At 44.9% G+C, this 27,075-nt stretch overlaps 1 pseudogene; it reads left to right on the top strand.

The window, feature by feature from the left end:
* The first annotated feature begins 650 nt into the window (after window positions 1-650).
* Window positions 651-2,790, top strand: LOC144374927 (transmembrane 9 superfamily member 3-like; annotated as a pseudogene).
* Window positions 2,791-27,075: the final 24,285 nt, after the last annotated feature.

The following is a 27,075-nucleotide window of genomic DNA, read 5'->3' as shown; positions in this document are numbered from 1 at the left end:
AATTAAAAAATACCAAGAACTTTGAAGAATTACAATAATGATATATTGATGACCACTCTGAAAATCTGCTTTAAAATGTCTGTTTGTCTGCTTTCCTTATCTATCTTCTATTATGCTAAAGAACTGCACAGGGAGCTGAAGAAATGAAAACAGCCTTTACTTAATGCTCACATGCTTTGCACATACTGAAAACCATCCAGTCTGAAAACCAGTCTTTGCACATATAGTAATTGTGTGACAGATGGTCTCTGGCTTGTCACACAATTACTATATACACAGTATGTAACTAGAATCCAAAGTAAGCTAATAGATCGCAGCCAACTACACAATCAGGGAAAGACTCCCCATCAGGTCTTGTGATGAATGCTTCCTATCCTTGATCAGCTCCTGGGCACTGTGGGGCACTAGGATCCAACAGGCTGTCAATCAGGGCGCATGGTCCAGTCTTCAGTCTTTTGTCAACCCCTCCCTCTACAGCATTCTTAAAATTACTTCCTTGACTCCACTCAACTCATTAGTTCTTCATTTACTTTTTATTTCACCTATTTGAAAGAAATTTATTTATATATTCTTTCAAAAAATATAGAATAGTCACCTTTGGCAAGCTCTATGCCTGGTGTGTGGGAGATTCAAATTGAGATCAAGTGATATCCTTGTCCCTATGAATTTTTTATCTTTTGGGGGTGGGATAAGCATTTTTCAAAAACTCACTTAAATCTGCACAATGCTGTTGTGGCTGAGTCAGAGAAAGAGGCTGGCAGGATCAGGAGGGCGGCACAGGAGCTGTTAAGGCAGGGGCATCAGCGGAGCGGCTGGGCCCAGGCCTTGAGTCTGCCAGTGCCCTGTGGATGCGAATCACTGCCGCACAAGCACCAGAGGCAGAGCAATTGATGGGCCAGTCAGGCATGAGCGCTCAGGATGAGGCCTCTGCAGGGCGCTCCTGGCCTGTCAGCTTCTGCTGCACTGCTGCTGCTGCTGCCCAGGGCCCAGGAAGAGGAGCATCAACACATGTTCCTAGCAGAGGCTCCATCTGGTAGTCTTTTAGGCCCCTTCTGACCTTAAAGTCTCCAGTTTCCCAGTGGAAGGCCTGGCCCCAAAACAATCTCTTGCATTTGGTCTAAAGTTGATCGGTGGTTTAATTGCATTTTCACATTCAAGATTGGATGTTAAGGATTCTAGGAGTGGCTTTCACTTAGGACTGGATGGTTTTCAGAATGGTGAACTGGAGCAAGGCAGGAAAGTCAGTTTCAAGATACAGAAGAAGTTGTCTTATGGATGAAAACTGCTGGACCCTTCCAAAATTGCCTCGAAACATATAAGTACTTTTCACTTCTAATCTGTGTGGGGTCAAAAAAAGTAACAGTCATTACCATGAAGCTCCAGGAGAAACATTTCAAGGAGTTGAAATGGAATTTAGTGGTCTAGATATTAAATTTAAAGATGATGTGATGCCAGCCAGTTACTGTGAAATTGATTTTGATAAAGAAAAGAGATGCCTTTGTTTATGCTATCAAAATTCACTACTGGTACTAGATGTATATAGTTGATTTAGCAATATGGGGTATTATTGGTGAAGCAGATGAAAATGTAGAAGTTTGTTATCTTTGGACCTACAAAAAGCTTGAAATAGATTTTAATGGAAATTTAATTGTTGGAGGAAATGTGAAACTGTTCCCAATACCAAAATACAGATGTCATATTTGGTAAAATGGAAAAATTCAGATGTAAAATTTGAAGAACGATTGCACAAATATCTTGTGATCCATCCTTTTTTCAACAGGGGATTCATTGGGTTTTAATTTTCAACTCCTTCAGGATGGTGATCTTCTTGATAGGCTTAGTTTCAATGATTTTAATGAGAACTTAAGGAAAGATTATGTCTGGTTCAGTAATGAAGAAATGGCTGACATGGATAGACTTAGGAGATGGATATGGATAGAAACAGGTGCATGAAGATGTATTTAGATCATCAAGACACCAGCTAATATTTTCCTCTCTACTTGGTTCTGGATTTCAGATATTTCCTGTGTTTCTCATTGTTATTATTATTGCAATGATAGAAGATTTATATATTTTTCTATGCTGCTACATCACCAATGAATGATTATTTTAGAGGAAGTCTGTATGCTAGACAAGGAGAAAGGAGATGGATAAAACAGATGTTCACTGGGGCATTCCTTATCCCAGCTTCAGTGTGTTGCAGGCCTTCTTCAATTTTATATTTATTTATTACCATGCTTCAAGAGCCATTCCTTTTGGAACAAAAATCTAAATCTTACTGGTATAATACTTGGCTGAAATTTGTTAGGTCAGCCCAACTTCCTTTGTTGTGCCAATGCTGTGCCTTGTCCTATACTGGAGAAAAAATATTTTATGTAGCTTGCAGTTATTGTTTGCCTGGGAAGTATTTTACCTTTTGGCTCTATCTTTATTGAAATGTATTTCATTTTCACATCTATTATGTCTATGACTTCATAATGCTGGTTCTGGCCATCCTTTGCATTGTTACCATCTATGTGATATTGTGTGCACATACTTCTTGCTAAATGGGATTATAGGTGGCAGTGGACAAGTTTTCTCTCTGCTGAATCAACTTCAATCCCTGTTTACACGTATTCGTTTTACTAATATTTTTTTGAAACAAAGATGTATGACTTACTTCAAACATCATTTTACTTTGGATATATGGTGGTATTTAGCACAGCCTTGGGGTAATGTGTGGAGCACTTGTTTACATGGGAACAAGGGCCTTTGTCAAAAAAAATCTATACTAATGTGTAAATTGACTAGAGACACAAGAAAACCTGGAAATTTGGATCAATTTCTCTTTTATATGGGTAGAAGTCACTGCTGTTTTCATCTAAACCCTGAAAGGAACTGAGAAAGGGAAATGGCCTTCCTGATAATAGGTGGCTCGTCCATGATCTCCACAAGTCAACAAAAGCACTCCTAATAGAACGAAAACCTCAGGCAGGACGACATGGTGGTCATATCAAAAACTATGTGGAGACTGACTCTGAGGCAACAGAAATTACTGAGCCAACCTTTTTCTTACCAGGCATTACCTACCCCAGGTTTGCCCAGAACAAGGAGAAATGGCCATTTAGCGAGAAACCTCTTTACCAACATGGACTGTGACTCTCCAGTAATCTTCCCACCCCGAGACAAAAGTACAAAAGTGATTGAAGATGCTCAATCACCAAGCTGCCTCACTTCTTGCCCCTGTCCTGACTCACATCGTGGAGTCATTGAATAAAAGACAGAATCTTCTAAGGGTCACTGCTCCATGTTTCTTTCTGAAATGCTTCTGTGTGGCTGTGGAGCCACCAGAAATCTAGGTAAACTGACTCTGACCACAGGTGACAGCCTGGTGAGCTTCAATTGGTGGACATTAGCATCATGATCTTGTTTTTAATGTTATTTGCCTCAGGTCCCAATATCTACTTTAAAATTCAGAACTTTTTTCAGCATCACAGATTACTCTGAACAGGTCTCTACATCCAGCTGCCATTTTGCAGGAGATATGGAAGAAAGAGAAAGAAAGATGTGTACAATATTCTAAATATGAATTAGCAAAATCCAGATGTGAGGACGTCCATGGATCCCAGGGCCTGCCACTATAACAAAGAGACCAAGGAAAAGACAGGGCGGAGAACCTGCAAACCAAGAACTGCACAAAGACATACCAAGTGGTGCATGGGGTGTCTGTCTTAGCCCTTGAGCTTGTGTGCCCTGGTGCTGGTTACTTCCGGAGGAAGGAGGGACTAGGGCTAGGATGCAGCCATGTGGGATGCTGACAAGGTGCTGTTCTTGACTTGGTTCTAGGGTGTTCCACATAATTTTTCACTAAGTTACACTTTTTTTCTCTGTGGTCCCCTCCCCTGCTTTGTACTTTCATTGCCTTCCATTACTGTGACAAATGTATGAGGTAATCAGCTTTAAAAGACACAGGTATGTTCTGGCTGACTTTTGCAGGCTTCACTCCGTGGTTGGTTGCCCTGTTGTTCTTGGACCTGGGGTGAAACCACATATCACCCTGGCAGTGCATGGTGGCAAGTGACTCACTTAATGGTGGCTGGGAAGCAGAGAGTGGGAAATTAAGAGACCAGGATTCCTCAGTCCCATGAAAGGAGGCCCTTAACAGGAAGCTCCCCGCTAGCCTCCCCCTTAAAGATCCCACTTCCTCCCAATAGCACCTGTGGCTGTGATCAAAGCTTTCTCACCTGGGCCTGTAGGGATCATTCCAGATTCAAACTTTAGTAGTGGCAGTGCTTCATTTAAAAAGGAAAGGATTGGAAGTATACCCTCCACTGGTCTTTTCCTACAGATAGAAATCTAGAAGTGGAGAAGCCAAGAGCCCACTGGGGTCATCCCAGGCACCAGGAGAGGCCACAGCTTGACCAGGGAGGCCAGAGCAATGGAGGCATGGAGTGGAGGCCAGGTTCTGGATGCACTGGAAGTAAGAACCAGCACAGCTGCTGACTACTGAATGGAGCATAAAGAAAGAGAAGATGGCACCGGGGTGGAGCTCAGGGGCACAGTACTTGCCTGGCATATGTGAGGCCCTGGATTCTATCCCTTGCAGAACAAGAGAATTTTTTTTGAAGAAATAAATAGGAGACACAAGGTCAGGCCTCTGTTTCTCCTTCCTTTGTTGCACAACCAGACAATACAAAACTCTTTCAGCCTAGGATGTTATTGGTCACCACTGGGGAAAAACAGAAAAATGCAGGGAGATGTCAGAGAAATCTGCTTTGCAGCAATAACAGCCCCAGTTCCCCTGGCCTTCATTCTTGTCCCTGACAGGGGACTGTAACTTTGTTTCTGTTATCCCATTAGCTGAGGATGCCTGGCCAGGGCCCAGCAGGCAGCATTTACCTGGTCCAGGGAAACTGTCAGTCTAGACCCCAGAAGAGTCCTGGTTCCCCTGTGTCACCAGATCACCCACTGGGAAGGTGCTCTTGGAAGGAAGGCTGTCTGAAGCTTCAGTTGTTACAGGGTGGGGACTGGGGAGTCTGTAGCCACCTGCCCTGGGAGTGAGGGAACTGATCCCAGTGACAAATGCAGATGCCTCCTCCCCCAACTCACATGGTTAGTTGATTGGTGAGACCAGAAATCTGCTGCTTTGGGAAAAGGGGGAAAGCGAAAAAGTTTGCTTTAAGAAACTGCTGATTCCCAGTTATCTTATTTGTTAAGAAAAGGGGATTTACTTTTCCATGTACTTCTGCATTTAAATCTACATTCAGAGCCAAAGAAAAGAGTAGCTCAGATAGGGATCTACACCTTGCCTTGACCTTTATCCCAAAAGACTTGCCCCTGAGGTAGAAAATCTCCTGTTAAAGTTAATTTTGCATGAGTCAATGAAGACTAATCCAATAATATTTCTGAAGCATCCTTACCATCAATATGTAGCCTGTGCTTCATGACGCTTTCCTTACACAATCTCTCTTACTTGCAGGTCACCTGGCAGAATTCCTTATCTTTATTCACCAGATCCACATTTTAGAGTTGTAGTTAGTTTTGCATTCACTCACACAACCATTTATACTGTAACCACTATTTATTTGCCAACCACTGTTTCACAGTAGCTTATGATACATCAATAAACAAGAAAAATAGTCACCTGCCTTGTGGGTGCCATTCTGATGAAGAGAAGCAGACAACAAATACAATAAATAACCCAGTAATTCAGTAAAAGTAGATCTATGGGGGTGCAGAGTATCACAAGGGATCTGATGCAGGGGAAGGGACTTACTGTATCATCTTAACATCTTATCATAGGAACACAATCTCCAGAACCTGTCTTATATGTCTGCTGAAGAGCAACCTTGACTTTAATTTCATTTAACAGTGTGCCAAAATATATTAGATGAGAATACCGAAAGCCTAGAGAAAATACAGAAGTATTACTGAGCCTATGGAAAATGAAATGAGAGTGCCTAGAATTCTCAGAAGTTATTTATTAATAAATAACTTTTTAATCATGTTTTGTTTACAAAACTTCAGAGAATATGGAAAATATTTTAAATTTGTCGCTGATATATAAAATGTAAAAATTCTATGTATTTAGAGAGTACCATGTGATGATTTGATACACCAAATAAGGTACAATGTTTATATCAGGTTAAAGACACCCACCTCCTTAAACATTTCCCCTTTTTATATGGTGAAAACATGTGGGATCTTTTCTTCCACCTTGTTGAAATATACCATATCTAAATGTTATCAATACTCACCACTTTACTGTGCAATAGCATTCCAGAAAATGTATGCTATTGGTTTTCATTTATTTATTTATTTGCCAATGAGCCTTAATTTTATTTATTTATTTAAATGTGGTTCTGAGATAAGATCCATACTGCATAGAGGTTTATCAATTAAGTCTAAATCCTCAGAGAACTGAGAAGAGTTCTCTTATTTTGACTTTCCAAAAGTATAAGTATGTTAATATATACCTATATTTGTTTCAAAAATATGGAAATGCGTATCTCCTTAACAGATATTAAATTCAGCACAATGGCCTATGGTCAGAGAAATGAAGGAGGTTCTCATTCTCTATTTTTTGTTTGTATGTTGACATTGAGGACTTTACATGTGTATACTTAAAATCTGATTAAAATGAGAGATATGCAGTGATATTTTATAAACTAACCAGTGCACACTATGGTAGTTAACACCCAGTAAGCTAAATAGTAAGTACTAGTTTTCCCCTCCAAACTCATGAAAGAGTAGAGTTTGAAACCTAGTTTGAATATCCCACTAATTACCTGGGGATTGCCATTAGGAAAAATTCAGACTTCCTTCCCTTTATCAATGTCAAGAAGAAAGCACTTTTTCCTGATTCTACCCACCAGGTATTGGTCTAATGCATCTTCCATGGCATCTCACACAATGGTCCAACCCAACCCCAGCCAGGCTCTCCACCATCCCCAAGTCTTCACCTGTGGTGTCCTCATGCAGGCCAATGTCAAAAGCCAGCTTATCAGTTAGAGACCACCAGATGCAGAGGCAGCACAGATACTAAATCACAGAACCAGAAGTGATTGCTCAATATTTACAGTCATGGTGGAGTCCTGTTCTGACAACTGATTTGATATGTGTCTCTCTCTCTGCTGCTTAGCCTTTTTCTAAAAATCTGGGTCCCTCTGAACAAAGCCCAGGTCTTTATTGGCTGAGGCAGAACAGCCTTAGCATAGCATTCATTAGGAGCAATATTTAAAGGAAATGTGTAATTTTTCCCTCATAAAAGACTAAGGAAATGTGCTGTGTCACAACAAGACAAATAACTGAATATGTGTTTCTACATCTCTCACTTCATGTGATATATTCATGATCCCCAGCTAGAGCACAGTGTGATCTGACAGTGACAACCGGATCCCAAGCAGAAATTGAAAAACTATTCAATTTTATGTTCTACTTCTGTTTTCCCTTCATTTTTTTAACTCTCCGAAATCCATCCAGAATTACTTGGTTTTACTGTGCAGGATGTTGTTTTACTAAAATGAAGTTTGATTGTGCATGTGTTTCCCTAGGAGGAATTGGTTTCTCTCCAGACTATCATTGCCTCCAACCCCTAGGTTTTCCTAACCATATGGTCATGAAGTTTTGGGTCATTTTTCAGACCAACTCTCAGCACCTTGCTAAGTGCTATAAGGAAGAGGACACAAAATGAATGTGGTATGAGCTTGCAGTACACCAACATCTGCAAAAAGCACACTCACAGCCAGTAATAACAGGACCATGAAGAGGACACAGTGTTCTGGGGATTAGGAAAGGCCAGGCCCTTCTAAGAGCTCTGAACAATTAAGGCAAAGTCTAGAACATTCCCATCATGGAACAGGGCCTTCCAGCTAAATGGCAGCCAGTGAGTATGTGAAGGCAGGAGATGAACTGATTGGGGGGAAGTCAGCACCATAGGGATATGTCATCTATGTGAGCTGGAGACTCAGAATTTGCCACCGACTATGAAGCACTGGCTCTCATGGTTATAGGAGAAGCTTCAAGGGTCTCCAAACCTGTACTGAGTAAGCACAGAACTGTGTGTCTGACCTGGAGACAGGCAACCCACAGGGATCCCTGAAGTTCACAGGTTTCAGATATAAACTGTGTTAAATGTCTGTTTTTCTCATGTGGGGGCAGGCCCCAAATTCCTTAATAAGACACCTAAAGCACAAGAATCAAAAAATGGGATGAATTCAACCTAAAAAGTTTTTTTTCTCAGCAAGAGAAATAATATGTGAGGAGAATAGGGAGCCTACATCCTGGAAACAAAATTTTTACCCCTCACATCAGATAGAGCTCTAATCTCTAGAGTATAGGAAGAACTCAAACATTTAAAACAACAACAAAAATTAAATTAACCAATCAACAAATGGGCCAAGAACCTGAAAAGATACTTCTAAGAGGATATACAATCAATCAACAAATACATGAAAAATGCTCACCATCTCTAGCAAATAGAAAAATGCAAATCAAAACTACTCTAAGATACCATCTCATTTCAATAAGAATAACAGCCATTATGAAGTCAAGCAACAATAAGTGCTGGGGAGGATGTGGGAAAAAAGGTACACTCATGCATTGCTGGTGGAACTGCAAATTGGTGCAGCCAATTTGGAAAGCAGTATGGAGATTCCTTGGAAAGCTGGGAATGGAAACACCATTTGACCAAGCTATTCCCCTTCTCGGACTATAGCCAAAAGACCTAAAAAGAGAATACTACAGGGACACAGCCACAATGTTTATAGCAGCACAGTTCACAGTAGCTAGACTGGAACCAAACTAGATGTCCTTCAATAGATGAATGGATAAAAAAATGTGGCATTTATACACAATGGAATATTACTCAGCACTAAAAATAACAATATCATTGCATTTACAGGGAAATAGTTGGCATTAGAGCAGATTATGCTAAGTGAAGTTAGCCAATCCCTAAAAAAACAAATGCCGAATGTCTTCTCTGATATAAGGGATGTGACTCAAAATGGGATAGGGAGGAAGAGCATTGAGAAGAAGGTTACCACTAAATAGGAAAGAGAGGTGGAAGAGAAAAAGAGGGAGAAGGGGAATTGCACGGAAGATGGAAGGAGACCCTCATCATTATACAGAATACATGTATGATGTTGCGAGGAGAAAAAAAAAAGGAAGTATATCACATTAGATGGGGTAGAGAGATTTCAGGGGAGGGGGGAATAGGAAGGGCAGCAGAATAAAATAGACATTATTGCTGTATGTATATATAGGTGAGTGTATGACCAATGTGAGTCTGCAACCTGTACAATCAGAAAAATGAGAAACTATACCCCATTTGATTCAAATGTACGCATTGTCAAGAGAATTGTACTGTCATGTGTAACTAATAAAACAATGTCTGTTTTTATTACAGAAAAAGTAACAACTTTATATTGCTCTGACTTCCCAGACAAAAACAAGGTGGTGCCTGATGAAATCGTCTGTGATTTTCCTCAACAATATTACAGTCCTCAGCACTGCAGTTATTAACAGACATACCGTCTTCTAAGTTTCACAGTAACATTGAGGTAGATATAGATGCTATGATTATCCTACAAACTTCATTGAGTGCCATGGCAAGGACTTGGCCTATTCACTCTGTACTCCACACCTAGTGTAGTGCCTAGCACACAGACGTTGATCAAGCAAAGTGGTTAAAGGACCCAAAGAAATTTTCAGACACAATTAAGTTTAAAAAAACCAGAAAAGTATCCCAGGTTGTGTGGTGGCAAAAGTGTGCCTGAATCTAGAAGTCAGCACCAACATGCAGAGTAGACTCAACTCTAAGACACCATTAACACCGAAATGCAACAAGTAACCTCAGCTTAGCCACCACCCAGTGTGCAGGAGATAGTAGCTGGCTCAACAGACACCAGTGACCAGATAGCTGTCAGGTCCATAGTGAACTGGGATTCTTTTTTAGTTTTAACTAATTTGTGCTTGGGGATAAATTTTAATGGAATTCATATTAAAATCCCAAAGACAATTCTTCACAGAACTAGAAAAAGCAACCATGAAATTCATGTGGAAAAATAAGAGATTCAGAATAGCCAAAGCAATACTTAGCAAGAAGAGTGAAGTAAGACACACCATAATAGTATAGCTTAAACTGTACTACAGAGCCACGGTAACAAAAAACAGCATTGCATTGGCACCAAAACAACACAGAGACCAATGAATGGTACAGAACAGAAGACACAGAGACAAACTCACAAAATACCGTTATATCATACTAGACAAAGGCACCAAAAACATACATTAAATTTAAAAACTCTATTCAACAAGTGGTGCAGGGAAAATTGTAAAGCCACATAAAACAAAAAAGAAAGTAAAGCCCTCTCTCTCACTCTTGACAAAACTCAATTGAAAATGAATCAAAATTTAGGCACTAGAACAGACTACCTGTGCCTAATAGAAGAAAAAGTAGGCCCACATCTTGACTATGACAGCCTAAGACCTGACTTCCTTAAGGAGACTCCTACATTCCAAGAAGTAAATTCAATAATTAATAAACAGGATAGATTCAAACTAAAAAGTATATTCTCAGCAAAAGACACAATCAATAATGTGAAAAGAGAGCCTACAGAATGGGAGAAAATCTTCCCCACATGCACCTCAGAGCATTAATCCCTAGGATATATGCAGAACTCACAAAACTTAACACCAAAAAAACGCCAGGGTTGTGGCTCAGTGGTAGAGCACTTGCCTAGTATGTGTGAGGAACCGGGTTTAATTCTCAGTACCGCATATAAACAAAATAAACAGTCCATTAACAACTTAAAAAAATCTTTAAAACTGATTTTATAATTTAAACAACCAATAAGTGAAAATTAATAAAATCATATTTAATAACACTCAAATCAACATCAAATGAATGGAAAGTAAAAGGGCTTTTAAGAGTGGGTATACTCTCTCCCACTTTTCTGCCAAATGATGACTCAACTATTGGGACAGACTTTTTCTGGCTTCTTACCTCCAGAACTGTGGGAAATAATTTTCTATTCTTTATAAATCTCATAATTTTCACTATTGGAAATTAAAATTAACAAATTTCAATATTTAGACTAATTATCTAAAATATAACAATACCTTTGAAACCGGAGATCGAAGACGAAGCTCCATGACTTCTGCTGGCAGGTAGGGCGCTGCCCGCGAGGGGCAGGGAGGCCTCGGCAGCAGAGAGGAGTCCTAGCTCTTCATGGCGGGCCATTCCACGCAGGGCTGCAGCAGACCCCAGCAGATCCTCAACCATTTCTTCTTCTTTCTGCAGTCTCTACGAAGTCGAGGAACCATCTCCGGGAAACAAAGCAGGCTGGAACTTCCTCGAGGCTCCGGCGAGGCTCCGGCGAGGCGAGGCTCCGGCGAGGCTCCGGCGAGGCGAGGCTCCGGCGAGGCGAGGCGAGGCGAGGCTCCGGCGAGGCGAGGCGAGGCGAGGCTCCGGCGAGGCGAGGCGAGGCGAGGCTCCGGCGAGGCGAGGCGAGGCGAGGCTCCGGCGAGGCGAGGCTCCGGCGAGGCTCCGGCGAGGCGAGGCTCCGGCGAGGCGAGGCGAGGCGAGGCTCCGGCGAGGCGAGGCTCCGGCGAGGCGAGGCTCCGGCGAGGCGAGGCTCCGGCGAGGCTCCGGCGAGGCTCCGGCGAGGCGAGGCTCCGGCGAGGCGAGGCTCCGGCGAGGCGAGGCGAGGCTCCGGAGAGGCGAGGCGAGGCTCCGGAGAGGCGAGGCGAGGCGAGGCTCCGGAGAGGCGAGGCGAGGCGAGGCTCCGGAGAGGCGAGGCGAGGCTCCGGCGAGGCGAGGCGAGGCTCCGGCGAGGCGAGGCGAGGCTCCGGAGAGGCGAGGCGAGGCGAGGCTCCGGAGAGGCGAGGCGAGGCTCCGGAGAGGCGAGGCGAGGCGAGGCTCCGGAGAGGCGAGGCGAGGCGAGGCTCCGGAGAGGCGAGGCGAGGCGAGGCTCCGGAGAGGCGAGGCGAGGCGAGGCTCCGGAGAGGCGAGGCGAGGCGAGGCTCCGGAGAGGCGAGGCGAGGCTCCGGCGAGGCGAGGCTCCGGCGAGGCTCCGGCGAGGCTCCGGCGAGGCTCCGGCGAGGCTCCGGAGAGGCGAGGCTCCGGAGAGGCGAGGCTCCGGAGAGGCGAGGCTCCGGAGAGGCGAGGCTCCGGAGAGGCGAGGCTCCGGAGAGGCGAGGCTCCGGAGAGGCGAGGCTCCGGAGAGGCGAGGCGAGGCGAGGCTCCGGAGAGGCGAGGCGAGGCGAGGCGAGGCTCCGGCGAGGCGAGGCTCCGGCGAGGCGAGGCAATCTGGATGGCGTGGCAGCTTCTCTTCGCAGAACATCCTCCAAGGGGTTTATATAGCACTTGGTCCAATGCTATTGGTCCAAACTTATGCTAATTAGGACTTGAAGGAAGTACCACTGCTATTGGTCCAAACTTATGCTAATTAGGACTTGAAAAAAGTACCAATGCTATTGGTCCAAAGTTATGCTGATTGGGTCGGACACATACTAATGCCATTGGTCAGTCTCTTTTTAATATTCATAGTAGATTCATTCATAGAATCAGCCCCAAATTCCCACGCTGACAATGAATGAATGGCCTGGGAAGCGATCAATGGCAAAGCCGCAAAGTGCTTGCCTCTCATTCCCAAAGCCTTGGGTTGGATCCCTCTTCCAAAAAGAAAAATGAAAAACAAATTACAGATAAATCAACATCAGCAAAAAGGAAATAAACAAACTATCAATACATAAATCTTATTCAAAAACATACCTGCTCTAAATTCTGCAGATCTCTGTCAAGTGTCGCCTTACCCTTTACCTCTTCAAAGCAATTTTTCCCAAAACTTGAGAGTCATGGACCATGTCTTAGTTATCTCTCTTTCGCACCTATGCCAGAGGTGATGTGGATGTGTGGGATGTAATCCTGCTGAGGATCAAGGTCTGATTTGGGGCCAGCTTGGGAAGCATTGCTGGTGATATCAAATAATAGCTATTTATTAAAATTCAAATTCATGCATGAAAAAAATGATATAGAACAAAAATATGGTATGATTAAAGGTCAACAAGAAGCAAATAGGGCTGAGGTTGTGACTCAGTGATAGAACCTTTGTCTCCCACGTGTGAGGCACTGGGTTTGACTCTCAGTACCTTCTATGAACAAATGAATAAAATAAAGGTCCAGAGATACCCACCGGAGCTCAGGCCCTTCCCAGATGCACTGGAGCTGCAGTGGGATGCTCAGGCCCAGCCCAGAATGCTTCTACTCACCTGCAGACACCAACCAGAGCTCATGTACAGTCCAGATCTGCCCCCACTGACCTGGGCAGGAGGCCAGACACAGGGTAGGCCAGTGTCCATCCCTCAACTGGGAGACCTGCACCGAGCTCAAGTCTGGCCCAGGACCACGTCCCCACACTGGCAGACACCTGTTGGAACTCAGGCTCTGCCCAGATCAGCCTCACAAACCTGTATGGAGCCCAGGAAAGGGTAGGTCCAGGTCCATCCCAACACTGGCTGACCCTCCCCAGAGCTGAGCCTTGGGCCGTGACTGCCTCTGCCCACCAGCAGACCACTGCAGGAGCTCAGATCCAGTCCAGAGTCACCATGAGGACCTGTGAGGACAAAACCAGTGTCCAGGGTTGCCCTGTCCTTCCAGTCATCAAGAGGCTTGCATTGGAATTCAGGCTCTGCCCAGGACCTACTCTGCCCACTGACAGACAGCTGCAGAACTTCAGCCCCAACCAAGATCAGCCTCACTGACAGGCACGGGAGCATAGTCCAAGGTAGACCTGGTACCAGCTGAAATAAGCAGGCCCCAAGAAGAGCTCAGGCCAGACACGGGACCACCTCCGATCAACAAGTGGAGCTCAAATTCGGCCAAGATTGGCCCGGCTGACCTGCTTGAAGGTAGAGGCAAAGATAGGCCCAATGTCATCTTGCCACATGCAAAACCCCACCAGACCTCCAGCTCTACCCAGATCCAACTCCATGATATGGCAGGAGATGAAGTCCTAGCCCAGGGTAGCCCAAGGCAATCCAGTAACCATGAGACTAGCAGTCTCTGCCCAAAGGCCTACCCTACCAAAAGTCATTTTGGCAGCCACCCAGATCAGCCTTGCTGACAGGTGCAGGAACTTGGCCCAAGGTAGGCCTGGAACCAACTGCCACAAGCAGGCTCTGAGCAGAGATCAGGCCAGAAACAAGACAGTCTCTGCCCAAAGGCCCACCTCTGCCAGAGCTCATCTGTGCCCCAATCCACCTTGCTGATCCACTGAGAAGTCCTGACAGGGTAGATCCTGTTCCCTCCTGCCTGCCAAGGTCTCGGCTTGGCACCAGAATCACGAGCCACCACACACCTTTGTAGCTTCAAACAGCGATTCTTTATTCCCGATCTCACACTGCCTCCACACAGGTACAGGGGCAATCCCCATCTCCCGCACAATTCAAGTCCTAAATACTTTCTCTCCAGGAGAACTCAGCGGGAACTCAGGCAGCAGGCACGCCCTACCCTCAGCAGGAATAATCTTCAACCTCCAACTTCCCTAAAACTCCTATTGTCACGCCCTAAACCCAAGGACGGGGATACTTCCTGCAAAATACACCCTAATCTTGGATCCACCCTGGTGATTGAGCAGGGTCACCTTTCTCAAACACACAAGCAAGGTCACAGCAAATTTCCAAGGCAAGTCCATTTAACATGGGGTACGCTGGCAAGGATTTCGATGCGTCATTCCTACTTGGTAATGGCCCTCAGCACCTGCCAACAGCTGACACCCTGCTGTATCTTAGCATTCAACCAGTTAACCCTTGCAGATGTGCACAGGAGCCCTGGCACAGGGTAACACTAGGAACATATGGCCATCACCAGACCTCCACCTCTGCTCAGGCTTGGTCCAGGACCGACTCTGCCCACAGGCAAGACACTCTCCAGAGCTCATTCCCAGCCCAGGTCTAGCTGGAGCATCTGCACCAAAGCCAGGGAAAGGTTAGGAATGTTCCATTCCTCTACTGTCTGAGCCCTGCTGGAGCTCAGGCTTGGCCCAGGACCACCACTACCCTCATGCAGTCCCCTGCTGCTCATAAATAGCCCATATTTTCCTTTCTGACCTGCACAAGAGCCCAGGCAAGGGGAGGCTGAGCTCCATCCTGACAGCTGCAGACCCCCACCAAGCTCCAGCTCTGGCCAGATCCAACTCGACAACATGGTAGGAGACAGAGGTAGAGCCTAGGGTAGCCCAAGTCCATCAAGTCACCTTCAGACTGGTACCTGAGCTCAGGCTCCTCCCAGAAATGACTGTCCACTGTCAGACAGTCACCAAAGTTCAGCCCCAGTCCAGATCTCCCTCTGACAGGCAAGCAAGCCTGCCCCAAGTTAGGCCTTAAACCAACTGCCACAAGCAGGCCCCAAGCAGCCCTAAGGCCAGATACAGGACCGTCTCTGCCCACAGGCAGAGCTCAAACATGGCCAAGATTGGCCTTGCTGACCTGCGCAGGATCCTGTGCAAGGGAGGCCCAGTTCCATCCCGCCACTTGCAGAATCTCACCAGAGCTCCAGCTCTAACCAGATCCAACTCAGTGTCCTGGCAGGACACAAAGCCAGAGCCCAGGGTAGCCCAAGTCGATCCAGTCATCATGAGACTGGCACCAAAGCTCAGGCTCTGCTCATGAATTACTCTACCCACTGACAATCAATCACCCAAGTTCAACCCCACCCAGATCAGCAGTGCTGACAGGTGTGGGAGCCTAGTCCAAGGTAGGCCTGGGATCAACTGCCACAAGTAGGCCCCTGGTAGAGCTCAGGCCACAAGCTCTACAGCCTCACCCCAAAGGCAGACACTTTCTGGACTCTGGTTCTTCTCCGATCAGCCTAGTCCACCTACTTGGGAGCCTACACATGGATAGACATAGTGCCATCCCACCAGTGTCTGATCCCCGCTGGAGCTTAGACTCGGCCCAATACCACCTCTATCTATGGTCAGATGCACACCAGACTCAGGCCCGGGCCAGGACTGCCTCTGCTCACTTGCTGACTCCTGCTGGAGCTTGGGCTCAGCGCACACTATCCTAGTACACCTGTGGGAGTCCAGTAGTAGGCCTGAGTTCATTTCTCCACTGCTAGATAGCAGGTGGAGCTTAGGCTTGGCTCAGGATTGCCTCTCCAACCTGCATGGGAACCTTGGCAAGTGTAGGACTGGTTCCATCCCACCACCTGCACACCTCACCTGGACCTCAAGCTCTGCCCAGGAGCCAGGCCCCAGGGAAAGCCCTGGTTCTACCTGCCACCACCTGACATCTGTGGTTCTTAGGCTCAGCCCAGGACTTCCTCCACTCATTGCCACACATCTTTGGGAGCTCAGGATCACCCCAGATCTGTGAGGACGACCTGCAGTGGAAGCCTGGGCACAGAATGGCCACAGGTCCATTCCCCCACCAGCCAACCACTGCAGGAGCTTATGCCTAGATCTGATCTGCCTGGCCAAATTCTCCTGAGCTCATGCTCAGGGTAAGCCTAGGACCATCCCACCACTGGATGACGTCTTCTGGAGCTCAGGCTCTGTTTAGATCAGCCTATTGCAACCGCATGGGTGTCCTTACCTAGGGTAGGCCTGAGTCCAGCAGACCCTCACCAGATTTGAGGCTCATCCCAGGACTATCTCAGTCCACTGGCAGACACTTCCAGAACTCAGGCAGGGCCCAGGACTGTATGCACCCATCAGCAGACTCCCAATGGAGCTCAGGTAAGGCCAGATCCTCCTCATGGATCTGCATGGCTGCCAGGACCCTAATTAGGTATGGATCAATCCCACTAGGGGAAACCCCCCAGGAGCTGATGAATAAATAAATAGCCAAAACAATAAATAAATAAAGGAAGGAAGGAAAAAGAAAGAAAACTAGTTCATTCATATTCTTGATTTTATTCACATTTACTTTCAGTAGGACATCATGGATTGACTCTATTCTTCAATGCAAGAGACTTACTTATATTACCTAAGCCTGATTTGGGTGACCCAAATGTTATCCATGTAAAAATTAAACATAATTGTAAAATATTGAAGATTTCTTCCCTGACTTTCACCAATATCAATCATATTCACCAGAATACCCCATCTGAAAAATTTGATTTCACATCTGAAATTTGGAAATAGAACCAGAATTCCCAAGCTGGCAAAGGGCTCTCTACATGAGGCAAAATTGTTCCCAGTTGGTAGAAAACAGTACTTTGATGATGTTCCTTTGGGTTTCTGAACAGCTCACTAGAGGTTAATCATATACGGAGCTCGTAAAATTCAAGAAAAAGAAACAAACACCTTAATAAAAATGCGAAAAGACAAATGTAGGCTGTTTATAAAATATCACATACCATACACTTGAGATGGCATTTCATGTCAATATAGTAATCCAAAGAATATATAAAGTACATTTGTGTGTGTGCATATCACATAAAAAGAATAAAGAGAATGAGAAAACCTAATGTTGACAGTGTTGGAAAATGGAATTGTCATGCTCTGATAATTGCAATGAAAAATTGTCATAACCCTTCTGCAGAGAAGTTTAAAATATATATCAAAATTTGAAGTGCACACTTTCCTTTAACCCAAGAATTCCAACTCAAATAACTTATGTATACTTATTATGGCAAATTTTTAAATTTTACCATGAAATTGATCATTGTAATCAAGGTCCTCATTGGCTAGGGATCAGACCTCAGGTCCCTGGGGAAAGTCATTGGGCACCATTGAATTGCTCACACCCATGCCTTTCCTGGGGGTTGCTTACAATCATAAACAGCCCTCCTTCCAGAGATGTCTCTCTCAGCTCTTGGGCCATAGTTTCACTGGATTGGTAACATTTTCCCATTAAACTCTAGGACATTCTTATATATTTTGGAAATTCAGACTCAAGTGTTTCCTCACATCTACAGGTTGTCTCCTGCGCTGATTTTTGTCCCCTTCTGTAGTATGGGCAGATGTTGTCCATTATCTATTCTTGCTTTTGTTGTCTGTGCTATAGATGTTGTATCAAGAAAGATAGAAAGAAAGAAAGAAAGAAAGAAAGAAAGAAAGAGAGAGAGAGAGAGAGAGAGAGAGAGAGAGAGAGAAAGGATGGAAGGAAGGAAGGAAGGAAGGAAGTAAAAAAGAAAAAAGAAAGAAATCATTGCCAAGACTAATGAGAATGACTGGACAATGAAGGTTTTTTTTCTTCTGTTTTTTTCTAGGAAATTTGTAGCCATAGGTCTCACACAGGTCCGCCTTGCCGACCTGCACAGGAGATGGTGCCCAGGGTAACACAGGGTCCATTCCTCCACCAACTGACCCCTGCTGGATCTAAGGTTCTGCCTAGATCTACATTGCCAACATGCCCAAGAGCCAGGGGACAGGGTAGCCCAGGTCCATAAAACCTCTGTGAGACCTCCACCAGAGCTCAGGTTTGGTCTGGACAACCTGCACCCACCAGCCAACCATGCTGGAGCTCAGGAATGCCTTCGCCCACTGGAACTCTCTCCAGAACTCAGGCATGGCCCAGAATCTTCTCTGGCCACAGACAGACACCAGCTGGGGCTCAGTACTGGCCCACATCAGCTTCTATGACCTGAACGGGAGCAGGAGCACAGGGTAAGCCCTGGTCTTTCACACTACCTGCAGACCCCAGCAGGAGCTCAGTCTCTGCCCAGATTGACCATGCAGATTTGCAAGGGAGCCTCAGCACAGGTTAGGCCCAAGTTCATCCTGCCAACAGGAGCTTAGCATCCACCCAGGATCGCCTCTGCCAACAGGAAGACATGTTCTGGAGCTCATACACAGCCCAGGTCCTCCTCAACGACCTGTGCAGGAGCAAGAGTTCAGGGTAGGCCCAGGGTTATCCCACCACCTGCAGAACCCCGCAGGAGCTCTTGCTCCTCCAAGATCTGCCTTGCTGACATGCATGGGAGCCCATTGCACAGGATAGCCCTGGATTTATCCCGCCACCAGGAGATCCCCTACAGGAGCTCAGGACGGGCCCAAATCTTCTTTGCCAACCTGCATGGCTGCCAGGGCTCAGATAAAGTGCAAGTCAATCCCTCCACCAGGAAAGTCCCCAGGAGCTCAACAAGAAACAAATAGCCCAGATAGATAGATAGATAGATAGATAGATAGATAGATAGATGAATCTAGATTATGCATATTCCTGATTTTTTGCATTTCCTGTCAGGACTTCATGGATTGACTCTATTCATTAATTCAAGAGATTTATAGAACCTAATCCTGAATTGGGTGGGCCAAATGTTGTCCATGTAAAAATAAATCATGATTGTGAAATATTGAAATTATCTTCTCTGACTTGTCAACAATATCAACCATATTCACCAGAATATCTTATCTGAAATACTTGATTTCACTCTGGAAACTTATAAGAAGAACCAGAATTTCCAAGCTGGCAAAGAGCTCTATACATGAGGCAAAACTGTTGACAGTTGATTGAAAACAGTATTTTGGTGATGTTCATGTGGGTGTCTGCACAGCTAACTCACCAGAGGTTAATCATACACTGAGCTCCTATAATTCAAGAAAAAGTAACAAACAGCCTAGTAAAAATGGGAAAAGACAAATGTAGGTCATTTATAAAATATGACATACTATAAACTTGAGATGACATTTCATGTTAATATAGCTATCCAAAAAATATATAAAGTATGTGTATGTTCCTACCTAATAAAAGAATAAAGAGAATGAGAAAAATCTGATATTGACAGGGTTGGAAAATGGAATTTTCATGCTCTGATAATTGCAATGCAAAATTGTCAGAGAAGTTTTAGAACATACACCAAAATTTGAAGTGCATGCTTACCTTTTGGCCAAGAATTTCAATTTAAGTAACATATTTATTGTCATTGTGGTAATTCTTAAATTGATCATTGTAACCAAGGTCCGAACCAGCTGGGAATCAGACCTCAGGTTCCTGGGGAAAGTCACTGGACACCATTTCTCTGCTCACGGCCATACCTTTCCCAGGGAGGTTGCTTAGGTTAATAAAGACAGGTCCCTTTGCAGAAATGTCTCTTCCAGTCCTTAGCCATGATTTCATTGGATTGGTAACTTTTTTGGCTATTAAACCCTAGGACATTCTTATATATTTTTGAAATCCACAATGTGAAAGCATTTCCTCCCTACTGCAGGTTGTTTTCTGCCCTGACTTTGTTTGTCCCCTTCTGCAGTATGGGAAGATGTTGTCCAATATCTATTTTTTTTTAAAGAGAGAGTGAGAGAGTGAGAGAGGAGAGAGAGAGAGATAATTTTTAATATTTATTTTTTAGTTTTCGGCGGACACAACATCTTTGTTGGTATGTGGTGCTGAGGATCGAACCCGGGCCGCACCCATGCCAGGCGAGCGTGCTACCGCTTGAGCCACATCCCCAGCCCAATATCTATTCTTGTTTTGTTGTCTGTGCTATAAATGTTGTAACAAAAAACAAAAAAAAAAAGAAACAAAAAAGAAATCATTGCTGAGACTAATGAGAATGACTAGACAATGAAGGGTTGTTTTCTCCTATTTTTTTTTTCTAGGAAGTTTACAGCCATAGATCTCACATTTAAGCCTTCCACTCACTTTAAAGTGATTTGCATGTGGCATAAGATAAGCATCTTGTTTCATCTTTTGGCATGCAGGCATATTATTTCTCACTAAATTTTTTTATGGAATTGTTATGGTTTTATATCCATAAGATCACTATATGCAAATAGAGACATTTTTTACTTCTTTTCTGATTGGGGTGTATTTTCTTTCTTTTTCATTCCTAGCTACTCTGGTTAGGGCTTCTAGTACTCTGCTGAACAGAAGTGGTGAGCTTGGTCATTCTTGCCTTGTTCCTGATCATATATAAACAGCTCCCACCACCACTGAGGATTATATTATGAGGTTTTCATATATGGCCTTTATGGGGTTGAGTTAACTTCTGGCTCTTTCTAGTTTATTGTGTATATTTGTTATGAAGGTGTTGAATTTGATAACCATGTGATCTTCATCCTTGTTTCAGTTGATTTGGTGTGTGACAGATGACTGTTATGAGGTGCTCAGGGAAATGAAAATCAGAACCTCAATTAGACATCACACCACATGCTACAGCTCTGTGTTTTCTTATCAAAAACCCACAAAAAATCAAGTGCTAGTGGAGACTAGGGGGATTGGAACCCCTCTATTGGTGGGAGTGAAACATGGTGTGGCTGCTATGGAAACTAGTATGGCAGTTCTCAAAAAAATTGAACTAGAACTCTCAGGAACTGGCCACACCATTTCTGTGTATTTATTTAAAAAAAACTGAAATTGAGTTTTGAAAAAGGTATTAGCACTTCCACCTTCATTCTAGCATTAGTCACAGGAGTTGGGATGTGGAAACAATTCTAGATGTCTATCAAAAGATGTATAGGTTTACAGATTATGGCTGATCACACATGAAGCTTCAAATAAAGAAATAATACCTTCAGTCCAGGACAACACAAGGGAGTCACAGATGACCAAAAGAAGTGGGCCAGTTCCACAACAAACACTGCGGGACTCCACACACATGATGTCTGTAAGATGGTCCAACTCATATACACAGAGAGTAGAAGGGGAGTTGCCAAAGGTGGGGCATAAGGACATGTTAATCACCAGAGATAAAATTTCAGGGATGCAGAGGATGCAAATCTAGAGAGCTGGGCTTGTAGATATCCAGGCCGCACTGTTGTGACCTGGAAGTTAGTGAAGGAGGCTGCTTCCCTCTTCAATATTCTTACCAAATTCTAACAATAAATAAATAAATTGAAGTACATTCACTTCCACAGAGGCCTTGGAATATTTTCTAAAAAGAACCCACTATCTCCTTCAGAAATTAAGTTCCTTCGTGTATCCATTGGTGTCTACATACTTTCCCCAAATTTAACAAAGATGTTTGGTTATAAAAGATTGTTTTTACAAAAGTCATACTGTGCATAATTGTAACTGGGACACACATCAGGCTGGGCAAAGCTTTCAACAATGAGAAGATACCCAAGTCTGAGTATTCAGAGTTCAAGGGCTACAGGGAGGGCAAAGATTTGTTTGTGACCTTCCTGCCACACACACCATTGAGGCCATTATGTTCCCAGCCAGGGGAACCAAGGCATGGGACACATAGGAATCTAATTTGGCCTGATTGGCTCAAGTGTCCATATGCAGAGGTTTCTAGAATTTTCTTAATTATTTTCAGTCAGAACCAACATGGACCTGGGATTGGTTATGGCCAGATCCACCCCATCCATCAAGGCATAGGATGTGTCATCATTGTTGGTCACCCAGAATCCAGCAGATCCTCAAGCACAATGTCTCCCATGTGGAGCCACCATGAACAATGGCAGATGTGCACGCCTTTACCATTTTGCATGTTGTTTCCTCCCTGTTTGCTGCTTTTGTGAAAGCAGGGATTGAGTTCAATTCATCTCAAAATCTAAGAGCCTAGAAAATGACCAGCCTGTAAGTGTGGATAAATAGCATTTTTGTTGATTTCTTCCTGAGCAAGACTTCATCAAAGCTCATTCTGAAGAGAAAATATTGTAACATTGGGATGTGCTTCGCTGCAGTTATAGAACATCCAACAAACGGTGTTAGGATTTACAAGATATCTTTTTGTCCTTTATGAACAAGACTCCTGAAGCCCTGAGTTCCTAGGGATGGGGTGGCATCAGTGTGATATCACTGTAGATTCAGGGTCTTTCAGCATTCTGCTCTTGTCTTCATCTCTTGCCTGCATCCTCACAGTCACAACATGGATGCCAAGCTCTCACTCTTCAGTTCCTAGATGGGAGAGTGAGGCCTCCTTAACTCAGCTCAACATGCAGACTGGTCTCAGTAACTTCACCAGTGGAGACCAATCACCTTTCCCATCTGAAAGCACCCCTCATTCACCTGCCACCCTGTTACATCTACCACAACTCCTGATTATGTCCTTCACCACATAAATCTATCCCAATGTGAAGTTAATCTTTTCAATGTGAAAGAGGTTACTAACCCAAAGGGATCCTCTGTGAAGGTGAGTCTTCAGCCTGTGACCTTTTCATGGAGAGGTGGGTGATCAGAGAGGCCATTGTGCCATATCTTCACAGGCAGAAGTGGAAGGCTGGTGGAAACCAGGCCATACCAGTCCACAAAGTGAAACTATCATCATGAACAAATTTTAACACAGATCTTTGATCCAATTTTAGAAATTCTAAAGTTTGACCATGTTTAGTCCACATACCTGTGCATGGTGGCAATCAGCTGGAGCAGAGTAGCAGATATGTGTGCTCTCCAGTTTGCCACAGTCCCCACCTGCCTGCTGCCCTGTGTGCCATCTCATCCCTCTGCTCATTCATGTTCCTGGTCTGGCCCTGAAGGTGACTGGGCTTATGTTCCTATTTTGGTGTACAAAGAATGTTTTTCAAATTAATTTTCCTTTACTCTTTTGATCTGGGCATAGTGAGTAGATATAGTTTTCTGATGGGAGCTATGAGGTTAGAGAGGTAGAAACATCCCCAAGGTCAAACAGGTCACTCCCCATCTGCAGGGGTCCTAAGCATGTACTTAAGTTTCCTGAAATTGCAGGCTCCTTCCACCATGTGCAGAGAGACAAGAGTCAGAGCCCAGGTGGAAGACTATTTGGTTTTGCAAAAGGGGCCCAGTGGAAAGAAGCAAGGGACTCACAGGGAAAGATCATGGTCAAAGACAACCAGGAGCAACCAAGGTCAAAGCCAACTTTACCCAACTTCAACAATTCCAAGCAGCTTCTGCTCCAGCTCCTAACACAACTGATCCCTGTTTGTGGCAGTATGTGGGGCCCAGAAAAGTACAGAAACAAGACACATGAAAAGAGAGTGACAGAGACAGAGAGACGTGCGCAAAGGAAGACAGGCTGAAAGGGACAGAAAAAGAGACTGAGGGTGGGAGGGAAGAGAACACCAAAGAGCAGGGGGAGAGAGATGGAGGTTGGCATGGGACAGAGTTAAAGAGCTTCAGAGAGCTGGGTGAAATTATGCTATTGGGACCGATACTCCAAGACAAGAAGCTGCTTCCATCTCCCAGGAACTCATGGACCTTTTTCCTGGGTTCCCAACCGCTGACTCACAGGACTGAGAGTTTTGTGCACATTGGATACCACAGGCCTATGTCTTCCAAGGGTCCCGTCTGCCAATCCCATCTTTGGCCTCATCTCCAAGGCTGTCAGGGATTCCCTTGCTGGATAGAACAGAAATCCCTTTCTCCCGCACTCTCCCATGGGTAGAGGGAATTCCATGGGAGGTGCTCCCCACAACCCGCGACCATTACACAGGCTCTGGGTCCTGCATTGTGGATTCAGAGCAGATGCTCTGCCTAGGAAATGCAAGGGAACATATGTGCATCTGTGGTCTCCATGGAGAATTGTGAGCAGGGCAACCTCCTGGGTACCTGGGCAGTAAAGCCTTTTTTCTCCTTTTGTAGTAGGGCCTGAAATCAGGGAAACTCAACCATTGAACCACATGCCTAGCCCTGTTTCATATTTTATTTAGAGACAGCTTCTCATTGAGTTTCTCAGCACCTTGCCTTTGCCTAGGGTGGATTTGTACTTGCTATCCTCCTGCCTCAGCCTCCTGAGCCACTGGAATTATAGGTGTGTGCAACAACAACCAGCTAAGATTTTGTCTTTGCCAAGTCACTTGTTGAATGCAAACACTATAAGTAAATCTGCAGGTGTCCTGAGGGAAAGAAGCTGCCCTCCTGGCCCCATGGAGCCTAATGGGCCAGAACACCCTTTTGGAGCCCTTGATGAAATCTCTGGGAACATTAGGCACAGGATTTGGTTGACTGAGGCTCAGCTCCTGCTGCTGTTTTTAAAATAGGCGAACACCAGCTAGGGTTCTACTATGAAGCCATCACATTTGCCCTGAAGAAAGGAAACAGTCCTGGGTAACTTGGACAAGAATCAGATAGCATGTTAGGGAGGCAGAGGCAGGAGACTAGGCTGTGGGAGCTTGTTTGTTTATCCAGGAAAACCCAGAGCCTTGCTATGAATCAGCAGTGAACTTCCCACACTGCCTCTCCTCTCACAGCATTCACTGGGCCCTCAGCATGTTATCAAGTAAACAATATGCTTCCAGCCTGGGAGACAAGCCTGTACACTGAGTTCAAGATTCGAAAGGGTATGTGCCATTGGAGCATGCAGAGAGCAAAGATAAAGGCGTGGGGAGCTGAAGACAAGGATGACCAAATTACAGCACAGGGAAGAGTGGCCCAGGAGGGAACAATCAGGGCAAAGGTTCAGATTCCACCTTATGAAGAGTCTAAGGCCTTCAGGATGGTTCCCAACCTCTCAGGATGCTTCTTGGCTTCCAGAAGTTGGAGGACAGTATGAAGTGACCTTGTAACATCTGCTTCCTCTTCCAAAAGCAGGGTGGGTGAGGGGTGCAGAGAACTCCTAAAGGCCCCCCTTGAGATAACTTGTCCACAGCCTGATGACTAGGATCTTTGTGCTTTAAAGCCACAGAGCAGAAGGCTCCATGAAGGTCACTTAGGCCAGTATTTCCCACACATGGGCATCCACCTCTTCCCACAGTTTGTGGTGCTGCTTCCTCCCAGGGCACATCACCTACATTCTCAGCCTTAGGCCTCCTCTCTAGTTAACCTGATCATGACCTTGTTGCCAGTTCTTTTGTTCTGATAGTTAATAAAATAAATGCTGTTGGACAACTCCATGAAACATTCCTGTTTTAGTCAAATCTTTGTTGTTGTGACCAAAATATAGGGCAAGAACAACTTAGAGGAGCAAAAGTTAATTTTGTCTCATGGTTTCAGAAGTTCAGTCTATGGTTAGCCAACTCCATTGCTCTAGGACTTAGGAGAGGCAGAATGTCATGGTGGAAAGATGTGATGGAGGAAAGCCACTCTGGACATGGCAAAAAGGGACATGCATGTCCCTCCATGCACCAGGGACAAAATATGATTGCCAAAGGCACACTCGCATTAACCCACTTCCTCCAGCCACACCATAGCTGCCCAGAGTTAAGGCCCAGTTAATCCATATCAGTGGATTAATTAGTCCACAACTCATAATCCAATCACTTTCCTCTGACAATTCTTGCATTGCTTCACACATGTCCTTTGGGGGAACACCTCATACATAAACTATAACAGTGTCCAGAATGGACCCTTGAAAAACTCTGCCCTGGACCAGTCCCTGAGTTTATGCACAACTGAGGCCCAGAAACAGGAAAGGATTTACACAAACCACATGATTAGTGAGCCACACACTGTCCCAACTTCCCTCTGTCCTCTGGGCTGTATCATTCCATAGGCACTTGACCCTGAGGGTATCCAGTCTTTGTTCTTCAATTCCTCTGTGAAGCTGTCTCCTCCCCTTCATCTCTCCTCTCTGTCCCTCTCTTCCTATAGTCCCCCTCTTCATCCCCCTACCTCTGCCTTGTTCACAGCTTTAAAGTCAAATTGGTTTGGAAGCTTGGTTCTTTCTTATTTCAAACAACTTCCCAGGTCAAAGAACAGCAATCTCACCTTCTGCTTATGAAGGGGAAGAAGATCCTACCTGCTCGTGAATGGTTTTAAGCAGCTCATCATGTCAGAAGCCAGGAACTTCACATCCCTCAGAGCCCAAGGCAGGCTGTGTAGGCACTTAAGGACTCTGCAGTTACTCACTAAGGGAACAGGTATATATCAGACCTTATTAAAGTCCCTAGAGAAGAAGTTTGAAGATAACAAACTCATGTTTGGGTGAGCTGGGATTCCCCTGGAGCAAAAGGATAATTCACAAACAAGCAAATGAAGGCATCACTTACAGCAAAATGAATAGACAAATACTCTTCACAGCTGTTCATGAATAGATTTCTTGTCATGCTTCAGGTCTGGTTTCCCTCTGCTTTCTCCCCGCAGCCCTCCTCAGCTCCTGAACCTGTGATGCTGCATGCTCTGGCCAGTCACTGAGAGCTGCCCTGCATGGGTCACCAGCACCTCAGATTCTCCATGGATGAAAACATATGTTTATGTTCAGAAAGAAGCACACTGTGTATGTGTTTCCTGCACTGCTGAGAAGCCAGTGTGTCCTGTGCATGCTGCTGATGGGATATGTGTGTGGTGAAG

This window comes from Ictidomys tridecemlineatus, unplaced genomic scaffold, assembly GCF_052094955.1.
Source record: "Ictidomys tridecemlineatus isolate mIctTri1 unplaced genomic scaffold, mIctTri1.hap1 Scaffold_96, whole genome shotgun sequence".
NCBI classification, from domain to species: domain Eukaryota; kingdom Metazoa; phylum Chordata; class Mammalia; order Rodentia; family Sciuridae; genus Ictidomys; species Ictidomys tridecemlineatus.
The sequence above is the reverse complement of the archived record's forward strand: the minus strand, read 5'-3'. Positions and strand labels throughout refer to the sequence as shown.